Genomic DNA, 23,641 nt, shown 5'->3' on the forward strand with positions numbered 1-23,641 from the left:
CTGCAAGGGTGGGAACATATGTTTTCTTAAAAGCCCTGAATCTTTCAGGTAAACATGTGGGTTGTAATTTCCGGAAAATATAACTAAGAATATGACTCCAACGTAATGTTCATATTAGGCTAGGCTACATAAAGCAAAAAAAAACTATTTTGCACTGAAATGTATGTAAAAATTCCCGCTCGCGCGCCATGCGCGCTCGCATTAATGGGAAGTTCCGATTTCACCTCACATCAAAACCTTGACTAGGTAGGCTATTAGGTTTGGGTTAAGCACCAAATGTAAATCCGTTTTTTGATATTTTAAGGGAAGCTGAGCTTCCATTGCAGTCTTAAAGTAATCGCCACTGCACACAACACTTTTTCTGCGTTTGAGTTCCATTTTCACTTTCTCTCAGCCACCTACCTTGAACGGACCAACTAGCTAGCTACGTAAACACATTCCCGAATTCAACGGCGGCGTCATTATTTCGATCAGCGTAACCGGCGTAACGCAAGTGTAGGGTTTGGGTTCGGTGGGAATTTTTTTTAGGTTCGGCCGAATCCTATCTGAAAGCCCAATATTCGACCAAATCGGAATCCTGGATTCGGTGCATCCCTAGTCAATAGAGCATGACATACTGCGCCAACACAATACTGTGCTTCTTTCTTTTCTTTCAACTTGTTCTCTACTTTGAAGAGCTCATTGATGAGTTTGCATTGAGAAAGAGCAGAAAACTGACCTTTTAATATCACTGATGTGATGATGGTGAGTCACATGTTTAAACTGATCATATTTATAGAGTGGCTCTGTGGACTTTAAAGCACTGATGTGTCAGTGCACCTGGTGTGGGTTTGTGTGCGTGTCATGGTGTGCGTTGGGGCGATATAGGGGCCTCATCCTGGTAATTAGCCCCAGGCCTCAAAATGTCTTAATCCGGCCCTGTCCGCGATAGTGCATCGGCCTTAGTGTTCTTTGAGCCCGGTCTGTAAGACAAGGTGAAATCAAAACGTGAGAAATACAGACATCTGGCTTGTCTAGGGTTGAGTCGACGAGCCGCCTTGATATATTCCAAGTTACGATGATCCGTTAAGACCACGAACGGGTGTTTGGCACCCTCTAGCCAGTGACGCCATGCCTGCAGGCTCCTCTTGACTGCCAGTAGTTCTCTATCCCCGACATCGTAATTACTCTCTGCTGGTGTGAGTTTACAGGAGTAGAAGGCACAGGGGAAGAGTTTAGCGGGCGTACCTTGGCGCTGGGACAAAACGGCTCCTATGCCCACCTCTATGACGAACGGCAAAGTGGGGTCCGGGTGTTTCAAGACGGGAGCCGTTGTGAAGCATATTTTTAAGCGCTCGAATGCCACTCCAGCTTCTGGCGTCCATGCGAGAACACGGGGAGTTCCTTTTAGGAGGGAGGTGAGAGGAGCATCCACTGTACTGAAACTGCGAATAAACCTCTGATAATAATTCGCAAATCCTAAGAATCTCTGGAGCGCTTTGATAGAAGCGGGAACTGGCCAAGACAAGACAGCATCGACCTTGTTCATATCCATCTCCACTCCTGCAGTGGAGATTCTATAGCCCAGGAACGAGATCGATGTCTGATGGAAAGTACATTTTTCGGCTTTGGCGTAGAGTTGGTTGTCTAACAGCCGCCCTAGGGCCTCCCTCACGTGTAGTACATGGAGTTCGTATGTTGCTGAATGGATCAGAATGTCGTCGATGTAAACGATTACGCAGCATCCCAGCATGTCTCTGAACACCTCGTTGATGAACGCCTGGAAGACTGAAGGAGCATTGGTTAATCCGTATGGCATGACCAAGTACTCATAATGCCCTGTAGTTGTACTAAATGCGGTCTTCCATTCTCCCCCTCACGAATGCGAATGAGAGTGTAGGCACTACTTAAGTCCAGCTTCGTGAAATACTTGGCTCCGTGCAGCATCTCAACGGTGGAGTGAATGATCGGCAGAGGGTACCTGTACTTGGTTGTGATGTTGTTTAGTGCTCGGTAATCAATGCAGGGTCGGAGTCTTCCGTCCTTCTTCTTGACAAAGAAAAAACTGGACACTGCAGGCGAGGTGGACGGCCGAATGAATCCCTGATCCAAGGCCTCCTTGATATACGTCTCCATAGCTTCCGTCTCCGCATAGGACAGGGGGTATACGTGGCCTCGAGGAAGTGGAGCTCCTGGCTGCATGTCGATGGCGCAGTCCCAGGGTTGATGCGGAGGAAGTTTCGTGGCACTGGTTTTCGAGAAGGCCTTCTGTAGATCTTTGTACTCGGGGGGAACAGACACAGAACAGACGTTATCTGGACTCTCCACCGACGTAGCCCCCATATCTACCCTCAGACACCTCTCATGGCAAGCCGGTGACCAGGCCGTAATCCTCTTGTCCGTCCATGATATGGAGGGGTTGTGTAGGATGAGCCAGGGCATGCCTAAAACTATGGGGTGAGCAGGAGTCTCAATGACCATAAAACTAAGGTCCCCCATGTGCTGGTGGTTGATTGACACTGATAATGGGGTTGTTTTGTGTGTAATCTTGCCCTTACCAACAGGTCGACTGTCCACACCAGAACAGGAATGGGAACACTCAACGGTACGGTAGGTATATGCAGATCCCGAACTACCTGCTCATCCATAAAGTTTCCTGCAGCACCGGAATCCACTAATACGGGAAAGGAACGACTCACAGGATAGTCAACTAGTAATGCTTCCACAGATAATAATCTAATGTTCAAGAGACCACCAGGGGAGGGTTCTCCTACCTTGGTGACGGTCTGGGGGGTTTGTCTTGGCCCCGGTCCCCCTCCTCTGGTGTGGGTGCACTGGGCCACGACATGTACCTCCTCCCCGCAATAAAGGCAGAGCCCTTGACGAATACGGCGCCGTCTCTCTGCGGGGGGTAAGACGCGTTGAGCCCATTTCCATAGGTTCCTCCTCCTGTGGTGCCCTCCTTGGGGGGGGCGGGGAAGGTGTTCAACGAGAAGACCCCCTCCTTGCTCGCAGCAGCCCATCAAGACGTACTGCCATGTTGACAAGCTGATCTAAGGACGCTTCCTCGTCCCTACACGCCAGCTCCGTCTTGATGTCCTCTCGGAGGCCACTCCGGAACAATGTGATGAGAGCCGCATCGTTCCACCCACAGGTAGAGGCCAGGGTACGGAATTCCAAGGCGTAATCCGACGCAGCACGGTTTCCCTGCCGTAGTTTCAACAACCGCTCACCGCTCTCCTTTCCAGTGGCCGGATGGTCAAAGATAGATCTGAACAATTCGATGAAATCTTCGTAGGACGTCAACTCTGTGCCTGCCCTCTCCCACACCGCTGTAGCCCATTCCAGTGCTCTCCCGGTAAGAACAGAGATGACAGCAGCAACCTTGGCTCTATCGGGTAGTTCAGGACCGGAGCGATGAGTGAAATACAAGTCGCATTGCAACAGGAAACTGCGGCACTTGCCCGGGTGGCCATCGTATCGTTCTGGCAGGGAGAGGTTTAGACTGAGAGCAGGATATGCCCCTGAATCCCGTGAGGTGTGGGAAATGGGGTTTGTGTCAGCAGGAGCCGGCCGGCCGGTTGTCTCCAAACGTCGGAGCGCTTGAAGTACCTCGTCCATAGCTGTGCCGAGGTGGGCGAGTTGATGACGGTGCTGTTGTAGAACACGGTCGTGTTCACCCACTGCTTGGGTAAGGTCATCTTCTGCTGTCTCCATGTTGTCAGGTCGGTTATTGTGTTACGGTAGTTGCAGGAATGAAGAGGCAAGTGCAGATTTGATGGTCCGTTTAATAACCTTCCAGGAATTCACACTGACGGAGGCACATAATCTGGATCACAAATAATAATCACTGACGCTAGACGCGACAGGACAGTGTAACGCATAATAACCGACAACCAAGTAGAACAAAAACCCAGGTTATATACTATAATGATAATCAAAAACAGGTGAGCAAAAAGAAACACAGGTGTGCGCAATGGTGCGTAATGCACTGACAGCACCGCCCTAGTACCGCCCTAGTACGTAACCGTCTTACTGCAGCTGCTGGAGCATATTTTCTCATGAGCCTGGAAGGGATCAAGAAAGATAGTTTTTACTTTGTTCCATATTTTCAGTATTTTGATAGATCCTAATTAGTCTATGGCAGTAAAAGTGGCCATCAGATAGGATAACTCGATCACAACACAATTGGTTGGGATGTGGGTCCACATACATAGACACAAGATAAAACTGTACTAATATATATGGAAAACAAAATAATTGATGTGCTGTACATTTGACATTTGCAACCTGCCATGTGTTACCCTTGCCAAAGAGATGTAATGAAATCATTTTCATATACAGCAATACAACATTATTTGTTCATTAAATAAAATGCATATGATTTTGTATGTGGCAAGAAACTTTTTCTTTTTCAATATTACTTAGTTTTAGAGGGTCATAAATCTCACAAAATTATAATGTGAATTATAAATTACTGTACATACCCCATCAACACTGATAAATTGAAAAGCGTGGTTGCTGTAGAGCTTGTTAAAGCTGAGAATGCATAATGCCTATTAGAGAAGTTAGATGACCTAAGCCTTCCAATAAGAAATGTTACCAGTCTAATGTTTGCTTAATCAAATTAGGGGGGATCCAGCAAAAAAACTTAACACAATCAGTGCCTTAACTTGGCACGTTGTTGCCAACAAAAGCTCACAGTTCTTCTTAAGAAGTTTGCAATCAAAGTGAGGAAGCCATCTGGCTGGCGGCCATCCTTTCAGAGTGGGTGTTTTCACTGCCAGGCCTGGGCATATGCCAGTGATACCCAAAGGGAGACCAAGGTACGATACTGTATACGCAGCGCAGAAAACCGTAGTCAGGATTTATGAGAAAAACCTGAGCCTTGTCAACTGTAAAAAAAAAAAACAAAGGCTGGCATATCTATAAGCTGTTTTGCAGAATCTTTTCAGTGTGCCAGAATAAGAACAGTGAAGGTTTTGTCATCCAAACAGTGTGACTTAATGTTCTTTAATAAAAATATTTAAATGTTTCTTTAAACATTTGCATAATTCTTTATTGCAATTATCCTACAATTTCTAATGATCAACATTTAAAAGTGACAACAGGATTATGGGACAGAACATATATTGCATACACATTTTCATTATAGGTGGGAGTAGGCTGCTGCAGAAGTTTACATTTTGTATTCTTATATGACAGTCACATTGAGATAAATTGTAAGTGGAGTGATTGAACATTTTGGTTAGTTATTACAGAACGTGGGACAAATTTCCAGTAGTCCTCGTGTTAGATTTCAGACATTCAAGCATCCAGTGTCATTATAAATAATATTTCTTGATCCTTTTCTTGATCCGTAGTGGGATACTCCTTATTTATTGCCAAATTGACCTGCATGTTTCTGATGAGATTAATTGATTATATTTCTCATTCTTCATATGCCTAGAAAAATAAGATGACTGTCCCAGACCCAACCTTGTCTTATCTCCTTAGCACAAGAACCTTTCACTAAGGATCAAGTTCAGTCATTTTGAACACACTGTTCATGAAACATAAACTTTATATTGTACTTTGTCAAGCGCATTTTTTTTTAAATGGTCCGTGAAAAGAATCATTACGGCAGGGCATAAGATCATTCATATTGTCCAACATAAATAACTTATTGCGTAAGCTCAGCCAGTCCAGAGTTAGACCCATGTGAGATGTATGACTTTCTTGGGGACATAAATTCACCAAAGATGACTGATGACCATGGCTCCTATTGAAGCAGGTCGAATTGTCTGTCTCAGTTAAACAGTCCTGCGGCATTTTATTTGTAAAACCAAGAAAGCACACTTTAGTAAACAAGCTCAATGGATTTTTATGAACATGGTCTTTTGCCTGTTAATGCCTGAAATTCATAAAACTATATGACAACCATAATGTTTAATGTTACTGCCCCCTCTACAATTTGCCCCAGCTGGCCCCCCAACCTCCCCTGGTACCTCTCCTTTATATTGCGTATATTTTTTAGTAATTTGAGATACATAATTTGATTGGTGTACAGTACAGTGCTAAGATTGGCTTCATGTCAATATCTGCCATCACTATGGTGTGGTCATAAATGTAGCCTTATTCCAAATAGCTGTTATAAGATAATTAGTTTGGACTTCTCATCACCATACAGGACATAACTGTGTTTAGCAGACAATCCAAGCTACTGTATATCATTTTTTATCTTCTAGACTTTGAGACAATCAAAACGGATCTTAAAACAGGTTTACACAAACCAGAACACATATTTCTTTCCCAAGTGAAATTGATAACACTGAACCAGATTTCCAGATGTTTGATATAAGTGAAAATGTTTTGCTTTGACTTTATGGACAGTGAAAGATCTGATAACTGTCACCTCAGTGAGTCCAATGGTTTAGACTACAGTAAATTGAATAATAAATAGATGGGCCCATTTAAAATGCCCTTGTCATCCTCATTGAGGTCCCAATAAATGATTGTAGAGCTGAAAAAGTATTAATGAAAAGCAAAAAAAACATACACATGATCAAAACAGCAAACACCACATCCACTGTCTGTTCATCAGGGTTATGAGTGGCTTAAACAGACAAAAATTGCTTTGCATAAATTAATATTATGCATTCATTTGCATAATTTCAGGGGATGCCATTTACATTTAGTCATTTAGCAAACGCTCTTATCCAGAGCGACTTAAAGTAAGTACAGGGACATTCCCCCTGAGACAGTAGGGTGAAGTGCCTTGCTCAAGGACACAACATCATTTTTGCGCAGCCAGGAATCGAACTGGGGACCTTCCGATTACTAACCCGATTCCCTAACCGCTCAGCCACTTGACTCCCTATTTCCCCATTTAGATATATACTGGGGTTTACTTAGTTTTAGGTTGGGATTAAGACAGCATATTGCCCTGATACCAGTTACTCCTGAATTTTACTTGTTGTTCAAGACAATTTTGTCTAATTGGATTGCCCTGTTTTTCTAATATGTAATTCACATATTTAAAATAAGACATATTCACAACTTCACTAGGAGGGGTGTATGGGGCCACCTTAGTGGACAGCCATGTTTCTATGTTAACTCTTGATTTACAGTCCCCCATCCCATCCTGCTCACATTGCCAGTTTAGGGCATTTAAAACTGATATTGGCCTATGGCTACTCAGCCAGGAAGTTTTGCAAGTCTTGTTTTCAAGTGAACCTAATAGTGCAGAGTCAGTTTACAGCACATAAATATGGCATCTATCACAGTCTCTTTATTGCTTACATCTGTATGACCCATCCAGGCATCTAACGTGAACAGACCCAGGTAAAAAAAAAATATGCTAAGTATACTAAATCTTAGCATACTTGAGTATACTTGAAGAGTGATTAATCACCAGTATACTTCAAGTTATTGAATGATTGGTTAATTTGAAGTGTGCTATTTTGGAACAACTTATTTTGTACTTAATATATTTAAGTTGTAATTTAATTGTACTAAAGCACAATTTAAAGTATATTAAGTGCACTTTTACGTGCTAAAGTGGAACAACTTCAAGTATACTTAGTACACTTTAAGTATACGGCTATGTCCATATACTTAAAGTGTACTAAGTATACTTGAAGTTGTTCCACTTTAGCACATAAAAGTACACTTAATACACTTTAAATTATGCTTAAGTACAATTTTATTTGAGTCACCACCTTACCGCGGTGGAGGGGTTTGCGTGTCCTAGTGATCCTGGAAGCTATGTTGTCGGGGGCTTCATGCCCCTGGTAGGGTCACCCAAGGCAAACAGGTTCCAGGTGAAAGACCAGACAAAGCGTGGCTCAAAAAACCAACCATGAAGAAATACAACAATGGTTCTCAGTTGCCCCTGCCCGGAAGCGGGTCACCGGGGCCCCCCCCTGGAGCCAGGCCCGGGGGTGGGGCTCGATGGCGAGCGCCTGGTGGCCGGGCCTTTTCCCATGGGGCCCGGTCGGGCACAGCCCGAAGAGACAACGTGGGACCCTCTTCCAGTGGGCTCACCATCCGCAGGAGGGGTCATGGGGGTCGGGTGCAGTGTGAGACGGGCGGCCTTGGCGGTCCGATCCTCGGCTTTAAAAGCTAGCTTTAGGGACGTGGAACGTCACCTCGCTGGCGGGAAAGGAGCCTGAGCTGGTGCGCGAGGTAGAGAGTTTCCGGCTAGATATAGTCGGCCTCGCCTCGACGCACAGCGTGGGCTCCGGAACCAGTCTCCTTGAGAGGGGCTGGATTCTCTTCCACTCTGGAGTTGCCCTTGGTGAGAGGCGTCGAGCTGGGGTGGGAATACTGGTTTCCCCTCGGTTCGGCGCCTGTACATTGGGGTTCACCCCGGTGGACGAGAGGGTAGCCTCCCTCCGCCTTCGGGTGGGGGGACGGGTCCTCACTGTCGTTTGTGCTTATGCACCAAACGGCAGCTCAGAGTACCCACCCTTTTTGGAGTCTCTGGGGGGGGTGCTGGAAAGCGCTCCTCCTGGGGATTCCCTCGTCCTCCTGGGGGACTTCAATGCTCATGTGGGCAATGACAGTGAGACCTGGAGGGGCGTGATTGGGAGGAACGGCCCCCCCGATCTGAACCCGAGTGGTGTTTTGTTGTTGGACTTCTGTGCTAGACACGGTTTGTCCATAACGAACACCATGTTCAAGCATAAGGGTGTCCATATGTGCACCTGGCACCAGGACACCCGAGGTCTCAGTTCGATGATCGACTTTGTAGTCGTGTCATCGGACTTGGGGCCGCATGTCTTGGACACTCGGGTGAGGAGAGGGGCGGAGCTGTCAACTGATCACCACCTGGTGGTGAGTTGGCTTCGATGGTGGGGGAGGACGCCGGTCAGGCCTGGCAGGCCCAAACGTAATGTGAGGGTCTGCTGGGAACGTCTGGCGGAACCCTCTGTCAGAAGGAGCTTCAACTCCCACCTCCGGGAGAGCTTCGATCATGTCTCGGGGGGGGCCGGGGACATTGAGTCCGAATGGGCCATGTTCCGGGCCTCCATTGTTGAAGCGGCTGACCGGAGCTGCGGCCGCAGGGCGGTCGGTGCATGTCGCGGCGGTAACCCTCGGACCCGGTGGTGGACTCCGGAGGTGAGGGATGCCGTCAAGCTGAAGAAGGAGGCCTATCGGACTTTATTGGCTGGTAGGACTCCAGAGGCAGCTGATGTGTACCGGCAGGCCAAGCGGAACGCGGCTTTGGCGGTCGCGGAGGCAAAAACCCGGGCATGGGAGGAGTTCGGCGAGGCCATGGAGAATGACTTCCGAACGGCTTCAAAAAGGTTCTGGACCACCATCCGGCGGCTCAGGAGGGGGAAGCAGTGCTCTGTCAACACTGTATACGGTGGGGATGGTGCGCTGCTGACCTCGACGGGGGACGTCCTGGATCGGTGGAAGAAATACTTCGAAGACCTCCTTAATTCCACCAACACGCTTTCCGACGTGGAGGCAGAGTCTGGGGACATCGGGGGGGGCCCTTCTATCTCTGGGGCTGAGGTCGCCGAGGTGGTTGAAAAGCTCCGCGGTGGCAGGGCCCCTGGGGTGGATGAGGTCCGCCCGGAGTTCCTTAAGGCTCTGGATGTTGTAGGGCTGTCTTGGTTGACACGACTCTGCAACATCGCGTGGACATCGGGGACAGTGCCTCTGGACTGGCAGACCGGGGTGGTGGTTCCCCTCTTTAAAAAGGGGGACCGGAGGGTGTGCTCCAACTTTAGGGGGATCACACTCCTCAGCCTCCCTGGGAAAGTCTATTCAGGGGTCCTGGAGAGGAGGGTCCGTCGGATTGTCGAACCTCGGATTCAGGAGGAGCAATGTGGTTTTCGTCCTGGCCGTGGAACAGTGGACCAGCTTTATACCCTCCGCGGAGTCCTGGAGGGTACATGGGAGTTCGCCCAACCAGTCTACACATGTTTTGTGGATTTGGAAAAGGCGTTCGACCGTGTCCCTCGGGGGCTCATGTGGGGGGTGCTCTGAGAGTACGGGGTACCGGATTTCCTGATCGGGGCTGTCCGGTCCCTGTACGACCGGTGCCAGAGTTTGGTCCGCATTGCCGGTAGTAAGTCGAACTTGTTTCCGGTGAGGGTTGGACTCCGCCAGGGCTGCCCTATGTCACCGATTCTGTTCATTACCTATATGGACAGAATTTCTAGGCGCAGCCAGGGTGTTGAGGGGGTCCGGTTTGGTGACCTCAGGATCGGGTCGCTGCTTTTTGCGGATGATGTGGTCCTGTTGGCTTCATCGGGCCGTGACCTTCAGCTCTCACTGGAGCGGTTCGCAACCGAATGTGAAGCGGCTGGGATGCGAATCAGCACCTCCAAATCTGAGGCCATGGTAATCGACCGGAAAAGGGTGGAGTGCCATCTCCGGGTCGGGGAGAAGATCCTGAACCAAGCGGAGGAGTTCAAGTATCTCGGGGTCTTGTTCACGAGTGAGGGAAGAATGGAGCGCGAGGTCGACAGGCGGATCGGTGCGGCGTCCGCAGTGATGCGGGCTCTGCATCGGTCCGTCGTGGTGAAGAAGGAGCTGAGTCGAAAGGCGAAGCTCTCTATTTACCAGTCGATCTACGTTCCTACCCTCACCTATGGTCACGAACTATGGGTAGTGACCGAAAGAACGAGATCGCGAATACAAGCGGCCGAAATGAGCTTTCTCCGTAGGGTGTCCGGGCTCTCCCTTAGAGATAGGGTGAGAAGCTCGGTCATCCGGGAGGGGCTCAGAGTAGAACCGCTGCTCCTCCGCGTCGAGAGGAGCCAGCTGAGGTGGCTCGGGCATCTGATTAGGATGCCTCCTGGACGCCTCCCTGGTGAGGTGTTCCGGGCACGTCCCACTGGGAAGAGGCCCCGGGGAAGACCCAGGACACGCTGGAGGGACTATGTCTCTCAGCTGGCCTGGGAACGCCTTGGGGTCCCCCAGGAAGAGCTGGCGGAAGTGGCCGGGGGGAGGGAAGTCTGGGCCTCCCTGCTTAGGTCGCTGCCCCCGCGACCCGATCCCCGGACAAGCGGCAGATGACGACGACGACAATTTAATTACAATTTAAATACATCTAATACAAAATAAGTTGTTCCAAAATAGCACACTTCAAATTAATTAATCATTCAATAACTTGAAGTATACTTTAACTAATTAGTCTTCAAGTATACTCGATATGCTATGATTAAGTTTCTTAACATTTACTTTATCGTCAAAGTCAGAGTACGAAGCGTACTGGAGTACAAGTGGAACTTTCAATGCAAACGTACCACTGTGTAGCCAACATTAAGCATAAGTAATTTACAAGATGGATTATTTGCAGATGCACTGATTGTAACGGATAGCTATCTAACTAGACAACATTTACAATCAGGGTGAACACTCAAATTATCTAAACTATAGACCATAGCATTACACATATCAAAACAAACCGAACACAACAATAGAACTCCAAACAATGCTTATTTAACCAAGCTAATGCCCTTAACTTAGTAGCTTTTCATCTTGCCGCAGGGCATTCTGGGTACCAAGAGCAATGCACGAGTGTCGGCGATCTTACAGCATTGTGTAACTTACTTCGGTTGTGGATCCTAGTATCTCCAAAAATAAAGCCAAGTCACTAATTTAGTGGAATAATCCATTGTTATGTCTACGAAATTATTTTTCTTAAAGTTTAGTTAGCTACCTTGAAAATCATGAGGATAGCCTATTGTAGCAGACCTTTCTATGTGACAAAGGACAAGGGTGTTTTGTCCCTCGGAAGTTGCTTTAGGCTTGATGCTGAAACCATTAGTTCACGTGAAATCAGTGAGGGCTGTTCGAATGGTTATGTCAAGAAGAGCAGTGGTAAAATACAAGTTTTGAAAAGATACCGCGTCCGTGTCTCATGGTCCACACGATCATATACAATTATTTCTAAAACGAGCTTACAAAGAGCTTGTTTACACTACCAAAGTTGAATTAGTAATGTTAGCGATGCTAGCGTTAGCTTGCTAGCTAGCCTATAACATTTCACTGGGTCTTGCAGCTGTTTGATTAACTGAAATTATTATGAAATGTTATGTTCTACTAGCCATTTGCCTACTTTAGCAAGTCACTGTATTTCCAAGCCCTGATAGTGCAACTGAGACAATACCGAAAATAATTCCTCAAGTAATAAGCCCCCGTTCAAGTGTTGACCATTAAATGGAGATCTTGAAAGAAGCCACTTTTTTGTTCTAAAACCGGACTATGAGCCACTTCGAAATAGAAGCCGTACAAGCACAATAAAACTGTAAAAAAAAAAAAGAGGTACTTTACTCTACTACACACTACAGTACAGCAAATGTATACCAGTACACTGAAGGCTGAATTGATCAAGGGACTTCGAAAGTAACTTAAAATATCCTAACATTTCAGCATATTAAAATGTTTATTTTTAAAGTAAGCTTTAAATACATTGTTACAAAGTACATTTTTAGCATGCATTTTAAAATATACAAATAATATGTTTAAACACAAAGTTCCAGTTGTACACTTTAGAAATTACATATACGTTTTACTTAAAGTATATTTTTTTATAATATATTTACTAAAAGTGTACTGTAGTACAATTTTTTAAAAGTGTGTTCAACGTATTAACGTTAAAATTGGTAAAAGCATGATGGTAGTATACTTTTTATATATTCACAGATAGTACACTTTTTCTTAGTATATTAAAAATGTACTATTGAAAATGTGAATATGCTTGAAATACTCTTAAGTATACTTTTTTTTCACCTGGGGATGCACTGTACCTTTCCTAGTAAAACAAAATGGAGTGTAAGTAAACAGGGTAGTGATATGACAACTATATAGGTCTACTGTTACCATCATGTGATGTACCTTTGCCTTGTTTTTTCTTGTAATTTTATAATATCGAGGATGACCCAGGTGAAAAAAAAGTATACTTTAGAGTACTTCAAGCATATTCTCATTTTCAATAGTACACTTTAAATATACAAAGAAAGTGTACTATCTGTGAATAAATAAAAGTATACTACCGTCATGCTTTTACCAATTTTAACGTTAATACTTTGAACACACTTGAACACTTAAAAAATTGTACTACAGTACACTTTTAGTAAATATATTATACAAAATATATACTTTAAGTAAAACGTATATGTAATTTCTAAAGTGTACAAGTGTATAAACATATTATTTGTATATTTTAAAATTAATGCAAAAAATTATCTTTGTAACAATGCACTTAAAGCTTACTTAAAAAAAAAGAATTGCTGAAATCTTTGGATATTTTAAGTTACTTTCGAAGTCCCTTCATTAATTCAGCCTTCAGTGTACTGGTATACATTTGCTTTACTGTAGTGTGTAGTAGTAGCCTGGCTTCCAGCCCAATTTAGCCCCGCCCACAAAAAAATTGTTGGCAAGTTGGGTCTGGAGGGGCTCGGTTGCGGAAAAACTATACCCGAACAGGAGCTGTTCGGACCAATGAAATTGTCAGGGCGGGCTATATACGATGATGGACAGATGATCAACAGTAACGTAATCAACCATGTCACCAAAGAGCGCTTGGGTTGAATTTGTTTTCAACAAACAACAAATTACGTTGCTCTGATTGGTTGTAGGTATATCCAATTGAGCGAAGAGGCATTTGTTTTACGAGTTCGGTTGAAACACGCCCCATACTCACAGCCGAAACGGAGAGTTATCAGACTCATATTCGGACTAGAATTATGAGTATGACAATGTCACGCTAGTGTAGTAAAGTAAATTACCTTATTTTTCTTACAGTTTTCTTGTGCTTGAGCGGCTTCTATTTCGAAGCGGCTTATAGTCCGGTTTTAGAACAAAAAAGTGGCTTCTTTCAAGATCTCAATTTAATGCTCAACGCTTCAACGGGGGCTTATTACTTGAATGAGGAATCATTTTCTGTGTCGTCTCAGTTACACTATCAGGGCTTGGAAATACAGACTTGCTAAAGAAGGCAAATGGATAGTAGAACATAACATTTCTTAATGATTTCAGTTAATCAAACAGCTGCAAGACCCAGTGAAATGTTAAAGGCTAGCTAGCAAGCTAATGCTAGCATCGCTAACATTACTAACATTACAACTTTGGTAGTGTAACCGAGCTTTTTGTAAGTTTGTTTTAGATATAATTGTATATGATCGTGTGGACAATGAGACACGTCTCACTGGCATGTACCACTAGCTACTGTCACGTACCAGTGGAGGCACTGGCATGCACCACTAGCCACGGTCACGTACCAGTGGAGGCACTGGTATGTACCACTAGCCACGGTCACGTACCAATCGCTCCACTGACACGTAACACTAGCAACAGTACAGTACAGTTTCGGTTCTAACTGCCTCTCTAATGGTTCCAGACATTCTCTGTAGTGATGTGTCGTTCGTGAAAGATTCGTTCATTTTGAACGAATTCTTACAAGGACTCGGGAGTAACGAGTCCTCTCAAGAGTGATCCTGCCGGCTTTCCTGAGGCAACCTGTGTGGTAGGTTTCCTGTAGGGCTGGGAGCTTCCTGCCGATGATGAACTCAGTAGAACGGACCACACTTCGTAGGGCCTTGCGGTCCCTGTCTGTGCAGCTCCCATACCACACTGTAATGCAACCAGTCAGAATGCTCTCTATAGTGCATCTTTAAAAGTTAGTGAGGATAACTCTTCAGTTTCCTCAGGAAGAAGAGGCGTTTACGGGCCACTTTGACCACCTTGTCCGTGTGAACAGACCAGGTGAGGTCGTTGCTTATGTTCACCCCGAGGAACTTGAAGCAGCTGACCTTCTCCACTTCAGATCCGTTGATGAGTAGGGGTGCATGCTACTCCTTCTGCCGCCTCCTATAGTCCACAATCATCTCCTTGGTCTTGCTGATGTTGAGAGAGAGGTTATTGTCCTGGCACCATGATGTCAGGGTGTCAACCTCCTCTCTGTAGGCTGACTCGTCACTGTCAGAGATGAGGCCCACGATGGTTGTGTCGTCAGCAAACTTATCAAGGAGGTTGGAGCTGTGCGTTGCCGCACAGTCATGAGTGAACAAGGAGAACAGGAGAGGGCTGAGCACACAGCCCGGGGGGTGCCTGTGTTGGTGATCAGTACGGATGAGGTGCGGTCACCGATTCTCACCACCTGTGGCCTCCCCGTCAGGAAGTGGAATATCCACTTGCAGAGGGAGGTGCTTAGTCCCAGATCCACATGCTTGGAGACCAGTCTGGAGGGGATGATGGTGTTGAATGCTGAGATGTAATCAATGAACAGCATCCTCACATACATATTCCCTTTGTCCAGGTAGGACAGAGCGGTGTGCATAGTCAGAGCGATGGCATCGTCTGTAGACCTGTCGGACCGGTATGCAAACTGCATAGGATCCAGGGTGGGGGGCAGCGAGGAGCAGATGAATGATTTGACTAGCCGGTCAAAGCACATGATGACAGAGGTCAGTGCTATCAGGCGATATTCGTTCAAACATGTCACCTTCTTGGGAACAGGGATAATGGTGGTCTTCTTGAAGCAGGTGGGGAGTACAGACAGGTTAAGGGAGAGGTTGAAGATGTCACTGAATACCCCTGCCAGCTGATCAGCGCAGCCCCTGAGGGCCCTACCTGATATGCCGTCTGGGCCAGGTGCCTTGCGAGGGTTGGTCTTCTTAAAGCACAGCCTCACCTCGGCTACAGTTAGTGTAGGCACACCACTGGCTTGGCCTTCAGGTAACTCCACTGCAGGGGGGTCACTGTCCCTCTCAAAGCGAGCGTAGAAGGAATTCAGCTTGTGTGTGTCTCACTGGAGCCTCTCCCTTTGTTGTCAGTAATGGCTTTAAGTCCACTCAACATGTGCCTGGGGTCAGAGCCATGGTAGCTGGACTCCACCTTGGTCCTGTAAGCCCTTTTAGCTGCTTTGATGGCCTGCAGAAGGTTGTATCTGGCCTTCCTGTACTCATCAGGGTCCCCAGAGTTAAAGATGACCGTGCGGGCTCTCAGATTGGCCAGGAACGCGGCATCAACCCAGGGCTTCTGATTTTTTGAAAGACCGACCAACCTTCTTGGGCACAACGTCATCAATGCAGTGTTGGATGTAGCTGGAAACAGTGTCCGTGTATTCGTTAATGTCCCCATCTGCTGCCTCCTTGTACATCAGCCAGTCAGTGGTGTCAAAGCAGTCCTGGAGGGTCGCCACACACTCGTCACTCCAAAGGTGAACTGATCTCTCAACCGGTCTGACCTGTTTTAGCTTTTGTTCATATGCGGGAGAAGAAGAATGGAGGTGTGATCAGCCTTTCCAAAAGCAGGGCAGGGGAGGGGTTTGTAACTGCCCTTGAATGCTGTATAACAATGGTCAAAGGATCTGGTCTCCACGTGTGAAGAAGTCAATGTGCTGATAGTACTTGGGCAGGACTTTCTTCATGTTGGCTCTGTTGAAATCACCAACAACAATGAAGGCAGCCTCTGGGTGCACATTTTCCAGACCATTGATAATCCCATACAGTTCATCCAAAGCAGCAGCCTTGTCTGCCTAGGGGGCGGGGTGTAGACTGCACTCATGACGACCGCAGTGAATTTCCGAGGCAGATAGAAGGGTCTGATTTTTACAGTTAGCAGCTCAAGGACCGTAGAGCAGTGAGATGCTAGTACCACTACATCCGTAGCCCAGAGAGAGTTAACCATAACACAAACACCTCCGCCCCTGCACTTCCCTGAATCAGCTGTTCTGTCCTGGCGGTATATGGTGAATCCCAATGGTGTAACCGCCATGTCGGAGCCAGGTCTCGACGAACGCCAGTACACAGCAGTTCCTGATGTCCCGTTGGAATTTGACACGAGCGTTAAGTTAATCCATTTTGTTGTCGATAGACTGAACGTTAGCAAGTAAGATGGTTGGAAAAGCAGGTTTGAAGCACCGTTTCCGAGTTCGAACAAGAACTCCAGCACGCCGGCCTCGTTTCTTCTTCCTCCGTCTCAGAGGTAAACAGAGCGGAGGAACAACAAAAGACCAGCTGCAGGTGGAGCTCGCACACCGATAAATGGAATTAAAGTTTGTAAAATAATCCTTGCCAAGTGACAACTTAATGTCCAGAATTGTCTGCCGGTCGTACTGAATAAACGACAATATAACATTGACAAAACAAGTAACGAACACTAACATGACAAACAAAAAGCTAGGTTTTTGCGGAGCTCTCGTCGGCACAGCCATCTCTAGGCGCACCGGATGTGCTAATCTAGTTTGCCGTGATAATTAAATGCTAGTGTGTTAATAAATGACCAAATCATACAAACTGTCATGATACATTATTTTAATGCAGGAATTTCTTTTGAAATAGTATCTGCTGGTGCACATGTCATGCCCCCTCCCCGTTGAAATGAATGAATAGGTGCGTTCGACATGGACTGCGGCTGCATGAAACGACTGGCGAGAGTGGCCGCTTGCAGTCGGGGAGGAGTTGAAAACGGCTCTGTGAAGTCAGTCATTTCAGCTTCTCGTGGTTTGCTGCGTTGACGTCAGTCACGGCCGATTAAGCGCTGTTTGCTTACTTTACTCTATTTATAATGAAACGTAATCTTTCCGTTAGTGAAGTGAGTAAAACCCTTTCTTCCATAAATTTTTTATTCAATTCAACTGTTTGGTCCGGATTTGAGCATTGGCGAAACTGAAGGTGTCGGAATATTACAAAACACGCGTCAAAGTTGTCGTGTGTGAGTCTTGCCAATCATGAAGTAGCTGTGTCGTCACTTGAACCCGTGCAGTTGCTCTTGAGAAAATGCGCTTGGCGACACAGCCGGCAGTTCTCGAATCGATCTCACGGTACGTTGATGGCGACGTCACAGTGACGTGTCCTCGGTGCCGTCTCAAGTCGGACAAAAAGTCTAACCAGAATTCACTGTTTCAAGTCAGCCGCCTGCAGCGCCGCATTGAGTCGGGTCATGTCGAACGCACCTAAATTTTCTGGTTTCAGAATCAAGCCTACGGCAACTCCCGAGGGACCCTTGTCCGTTGTCACATAGAAAAAGTCTGCTACAATAGGCTATCCTCATGATTTGCAAGTTAGCTAAACTTATACTAAAATAATTTTGCAGACAAAACAATGGATTCCGCCACTAAATGAGTGACTTGGATTTATTACTATCTACAACCGAAGTGTGTTGCACAATACTGTAAGATCACATATGTTGATATGAGCTTGTGTTGCTCTTGGTACCCAGAATGCCCTGCGGCAAACTGAAAAGCTAAAAAAATAAGGGGATTAGCTTAGTTAAATACGCATTGTTTGGAGTTTTATTGTTGTGTTTGTTTTGTTTCTATATGTGTAATGCTATGGTCTATAGTTTAGATAATTTGAGTGTTCACCCTGGAATGTTGTCTAGTTAGATAGGTATCCAAGCTGTCTGCTGCAAAAAGTGTATAATTGCTATTAATACATTGAGTGTATTAATTCGCTCATTATTGGCTGCATAACTGTAAAGGTTACATTAAAAGGGCTATTTGTACTCCAATTTATACAAAGTGTGCACTCTGGGGGCCCAGGAAAAAAGACAAAAATAAGTATACTAAAACTTAAAATGCTTGAGTATACTTGAAGACTGATTAATCATACTTCAAGTTAATGAATGATTAGTTAATTTGAAGTGTGCTATTTTGGAACAATTAATTTTGTGTTAAGTATATTTTAGTTGTAATTAAATTGTACTAAAGGACAATGTAAGTGTATTAAGTGCACTTTTATGTGCTAAAGTGGAACAACTTCAAGTATACTTAGTACACTTTAAGTATATGGACATACCCGTATACTTAAAGTGTACTAAGTATACTTGAAAAAGCAAGCAAGGCCCTTTTACAAGAAATTAGCATCAACTACATTCAATTACATTCTCAATGATGTCTTGGCTTTTCAATTTGGTGACCAAAGCACATTTTCCTGCAGACCTGCAGTCACCCACTAAATGCAACAAAGCTTAGCAAAAGTTAACAAAAATTGTAATATAATGAGTTGATCAGTGTTAAATAGTAAAATGAATCTAAAACAAAGTTTTTATGCCTCAGACATCACAGTCAGTCAAGACGGCTTTCCCCCTCCGTACACTTCATAAAATATTTAAAACACTTTCCCAGGCAATTGTAGCCTCAGGGTCTCAAGGTTTATCTTTGTAACAATTTGATAATACTGGTCACACTGTATTGCGTGTCCTTGAGCAAGAACAAGGGCATGTTTTCTATTCCCACAGTTGACATACTCACAGCAGAAATTGCTAGTTTTGGACAGCTGCTGGAATCGTTTTTGAGTGACAAGGTTGACAATTCTCAGAACATTAAGTCCTTCTCCAAGGAAAAAAAAAATCAGCACTGAATATACTCAACACTGAACATTCAATTGCATACTAGAAAAGAGCAATTTTATACACTTGCCTAACACAAAGTTTAGTATTCAGAGGAACCTAAACAACAACTATGCCAAGAACTGAATAAACATGTATTGGGGATTTAATCATGCAGTTCATGTTCACTTCAGCTTAGTTTACGAGTATGTTTCCTCGTAAACTGTTTATAGAAGTAGACCTTCCACTGGTGAACACCTTGGATCAAGGTAAATTATAGCTTGTTGAATCTACTGTAGGTTTTAACCTGGACATGGATAGAGCTCAATCTATGTCACCAATCATAGATTTGAATAAAGTTAACCAATATACAGTATTTGCAAGTGAAAAACGTGCATTTGGTCGTTGAATGTAGATAAAATAGGGCCTTTGTGTAAACACATTTTATGAGAAGCATGTACAGTAACAATTTATTAAAGGGTTTTATGTTTTTGAGAGGTAGTTTAACTCAAAGCATGCATGTCATGTATTTTATAAACATGTGTAAATACTATTTGTGTATACTTGTGTCAGTGCATGTGTGCCCTTCATGTGCATGTGTTTTTGTATGCAAATGTCTGTAAAAAAGCTTCATCTACTCACATACATTTCTAGACAGATGCCATAGCTGTATACAGTCTACCATTTGTATTTATCTATCGATTTGACCAGAGAGGTACTGCAGAAGATCGATGTAGCTGAGTGCAATTGTGAGAGTTGATCGCCTCATGTTTTCTTGGAGCCATCTTCTCAATCAATGAGTTTGATGTTGGTTCAGTTGCTTGGAGGGATTGATTGGGAAGAAGTGTAATTGGTCTCCTTTGACATTGCAGTAGGTTACTCTCAGAACTTGATCAGGGAACAGTGGTACACATGTATATAAAGTGCCCTCCTATACAAGATATAGAGCATAATCTTTCACTTATAGACACTTACAAATGCTACCTTTCTCGATATTATATTAGATGAACATTCTAAAATAATGATAAGACATCTCAAGGGGTGATACTGAGATAAGCATAATTTCATTAAATAGATCAATATTGTTGTAATACGTCGAGTGATATCCACTCAACATTATAAACAGTATTTTACATTTTAGATATTGAATGAGGTATTCCTCTACCTGGTATTATTAAGGGAGGTCAAGGAGTTAAATTATAGGATTTTGAGAGAAGAACGTAATTATGAGCAAGGCTAATGACGGATTAATATGAAGTTGGACCTTTTTGGAAACTTACTTCATAAGGGTCCATGATCACTCTGCTGTCAATGCTCACTTCTTGAACCAAAGCAAATCGGAATGGAAAGCTAAGGTGTATGTGTGGCATGGTTCACAAGCAATTAACATGCCACAGACATTACCGGTAGCTGCACCACTCTGACTGTATAAATAAAGAATACCAGAATAAATACAATATGAATCATCAATCATGAATTATCAAGAAGAGCTATCTTTAACCAATACAAATGAATGAGTTTGGAAGACATACTGTAAGCTACAGTATGTCCAAAATGACTAAATGTACAGAAAATATCAGTTTGAAAACAGAAAAGTAAACTACTGTCAGATTAAAAACATAGGTAAAATATATATTTTTTAATCATTAGCTTTTCTTTTTACCAGAAATCTTCCTATAACTCCATGAAATCTTTTACTTTTAACATTGTATAATTGTTATAATTGAGTCATACACCTCAAACAATAAATTACACACCAACACTGAACTATGTATTTGGGCCTAAAATCAATGAGATTATATTGGAGGAGGGGTAAAAAAAGATTATGATGGGATTAAATTCCTCCTCCTGGTGTTGGAGATTGAAGTAACAAGCCCATTTAAATGTCCCGAACAGACAGTGTAGGCATGGGGAATAGAGATTGCACCCAATCATCTCACAGAGTTTAACAGAGCTGGGGGAAGGGGACCATGTGAGGATATGGAGTGGGTCCAGAGTAAGGATGCCCCCAGAGCCTACGACGGTAATGGGGGAGGGGAAGGAGAATGAGTGGGTGCAGATAGAGGGACAATTAGTTAAATATCAGTGTAAAAAAATTACAGTGTGGAAAGACAACCTTAATTCACAGAGATGGTATTTCATGAATATGAGAAGAGCAAACACAATAAAATAAACATTTTAAACAACATTTCTGGAGAGATCATCCCCCACTAATGCTACGCCTACAACCATGTATGAGCATTTAGCAGTGGCTGTCAGTCCATGTTCACCCGCGTTCTCAAGAACACCTTAGCAGCGCAAAGCCATGTTCAACAACCTGATATGGAGGGATAGAGGTAGGAATAATGTGAAACTTGTAGTTGGTCAATATGCAAAATCAAAAATTGTGTCAATGAAGAAGTCTTCAACTGACAGCATGTCATTGATCCGCATGTCATTGATCCGCATCAGCATGTAATTGATCTGTCTGAATAATGATTACACTTCAAATCTTACAATTTTTTTTTTTTTTACTCCTCAACTACTCCTCACTCAGTAAAAGGAGGTGAATGCAGCCTTCCTCTGAATCCAGCCAGCTGGGATCGAAATGGCGGGAGCTGCGCAGTATAAGCAAGACCTACTGGCAAGCTTCCATCCTGTGGCACCAGAAATCCCCTGTGACACATCCATGCCTCTTTAGTTGTTATTGTTTTCTTTAGGTGTTGAAGAATGTTTAGACATTATTTGCCAACGTGGTTTTAGGGTAGTGACTTCTATGACTTCGATGGGCATTCACTTTACCAAGTAGGAAAACAGCATTTCATCCAAACGGTCCCTATTTGGCCCTAGCTGTGGGTGCAATGCCCTCGTCTTTCTCTCCATCAAGATGCCTACAAACCTGCGATAGGTCCTTTGTGCAAGCCAAGAGGCATTCATTATGCATGGACATTTTGAATCATGAGCAGAGGCAGGATAATGACGTACATGCATGGAATAGAGTAGTTTTTCGGGGCCCATTCAAATGAAAATGTCCGTATATTGAAAATAAATGCAAAACAAAGAGCTAAACCACAACTATGGACATAGCTACCGAAGACATCCATGTTCCCTGTAGTTGTTCCTTGTGTTACTATGTCCACAAGCCAGTCTTGTAACTTTAAGGGATGTCTGTAAAGTCTGTGTTGGACTGTAAAGACTTAAACTAGAGTTTTTTAGTTGTGCAAATGTACTGAGATGAGATAGAGATTCCCCGAGACTAATTTGCGGTTGTCAGTGCTAGAGTGGTATGTGTTGTCTATTTGTGTACAACGTTGTTAACTTGCTTTGCAATTCCTTCTGTCCTGAGGCAAAGGATGTTTATTGTTCACATATCCCTTTTCCTTTCCTCTTTGTGCACATACTGTATCCAGCTAATTAAACAAAGCACACTATTTGATTAAACAACTTAATTGCAGCAGTCAGTGTTTGTGATCATTAGGATAACACTGAATTACTAAACACCATTACTGTGATGGATGTTTCTGGTTCAGCCCCAACTTAAAATGGCTATCAATGACCGAGGCACCAGTGGAAAACAATTCAACTGTGACAAAAATATGTCCAGATAGAATCTGGTTAATCCTGGGATAAAGTGACACAATGAGCATGGTAATACTACTTTACCAAGATTAGTGTAATAAGCAACATATGAGCTTTGTGATAAACTACCTATACCTTCCATGACCCTGAACAGGACTAAGGATAAGCATTAAACGAAGAGAAGGGGATTAGTAAACCTTTAAGTCTGGACCTCATTAAAGGGTTTACACATGGCTTATGGTAGGATAGGGTAGAAAAGTACTGTAAGAGCAAGAAGAGGTTTCATTTACACAAAAGTACCCCACTTTCAGCCATAAGCTGAGTTGGTTCCACACTTATGATTTTTCACAGGGGGCTCCTTTGATCAGCATACGTTTCTGTGAGTAGAAGGGGACAGGGATGATAAAAACATCCTCTTCATACTGCATGATAGATATTAGGATGCATGATCAGATATCCACAAAAGTAACTCGATCTTGAAAATGACAACATTTCCATCTGTGCATCTTCAGTTGAAATGTAGATTTGCTTTTTGGTAAATGTCATGGCTCAATATGGCAACATATCTGGGTTTTTAATTTAGAGGGAAACCCACTAATAAGGACTAATGGACAAGCTAAGGACCATTATGGGTCTACCACTAATATGCAGGCTTTATCTAATACACGTTGAATGACCAACTTACACCCCAATAGTGGTGCAATATGCTAATGAATATACAGCAAACATGCATTGGATACGGCTTGCAATTACTGAATATGGGGATAAAATCTAATGTCTTTCTTGCGGTTCTACTAATGTGAGGTCACTTTTTGAGCAGAGCGCT

Source organism: Hypomesus transpacificus, chromosome 16 (genome assembly GCF_021917145.1).
Source record: "Hypomesus transpacificus isolate Combined female chromosome 16, fHypTra1, whole genome shotgun sequence".
Lineage (NCBI taxonomy): Eukaryota > Metazoa > Chordata > Actinopteri > Osmeriformes > Osmeridae > Hypomesus > Hypomesus transpacificus.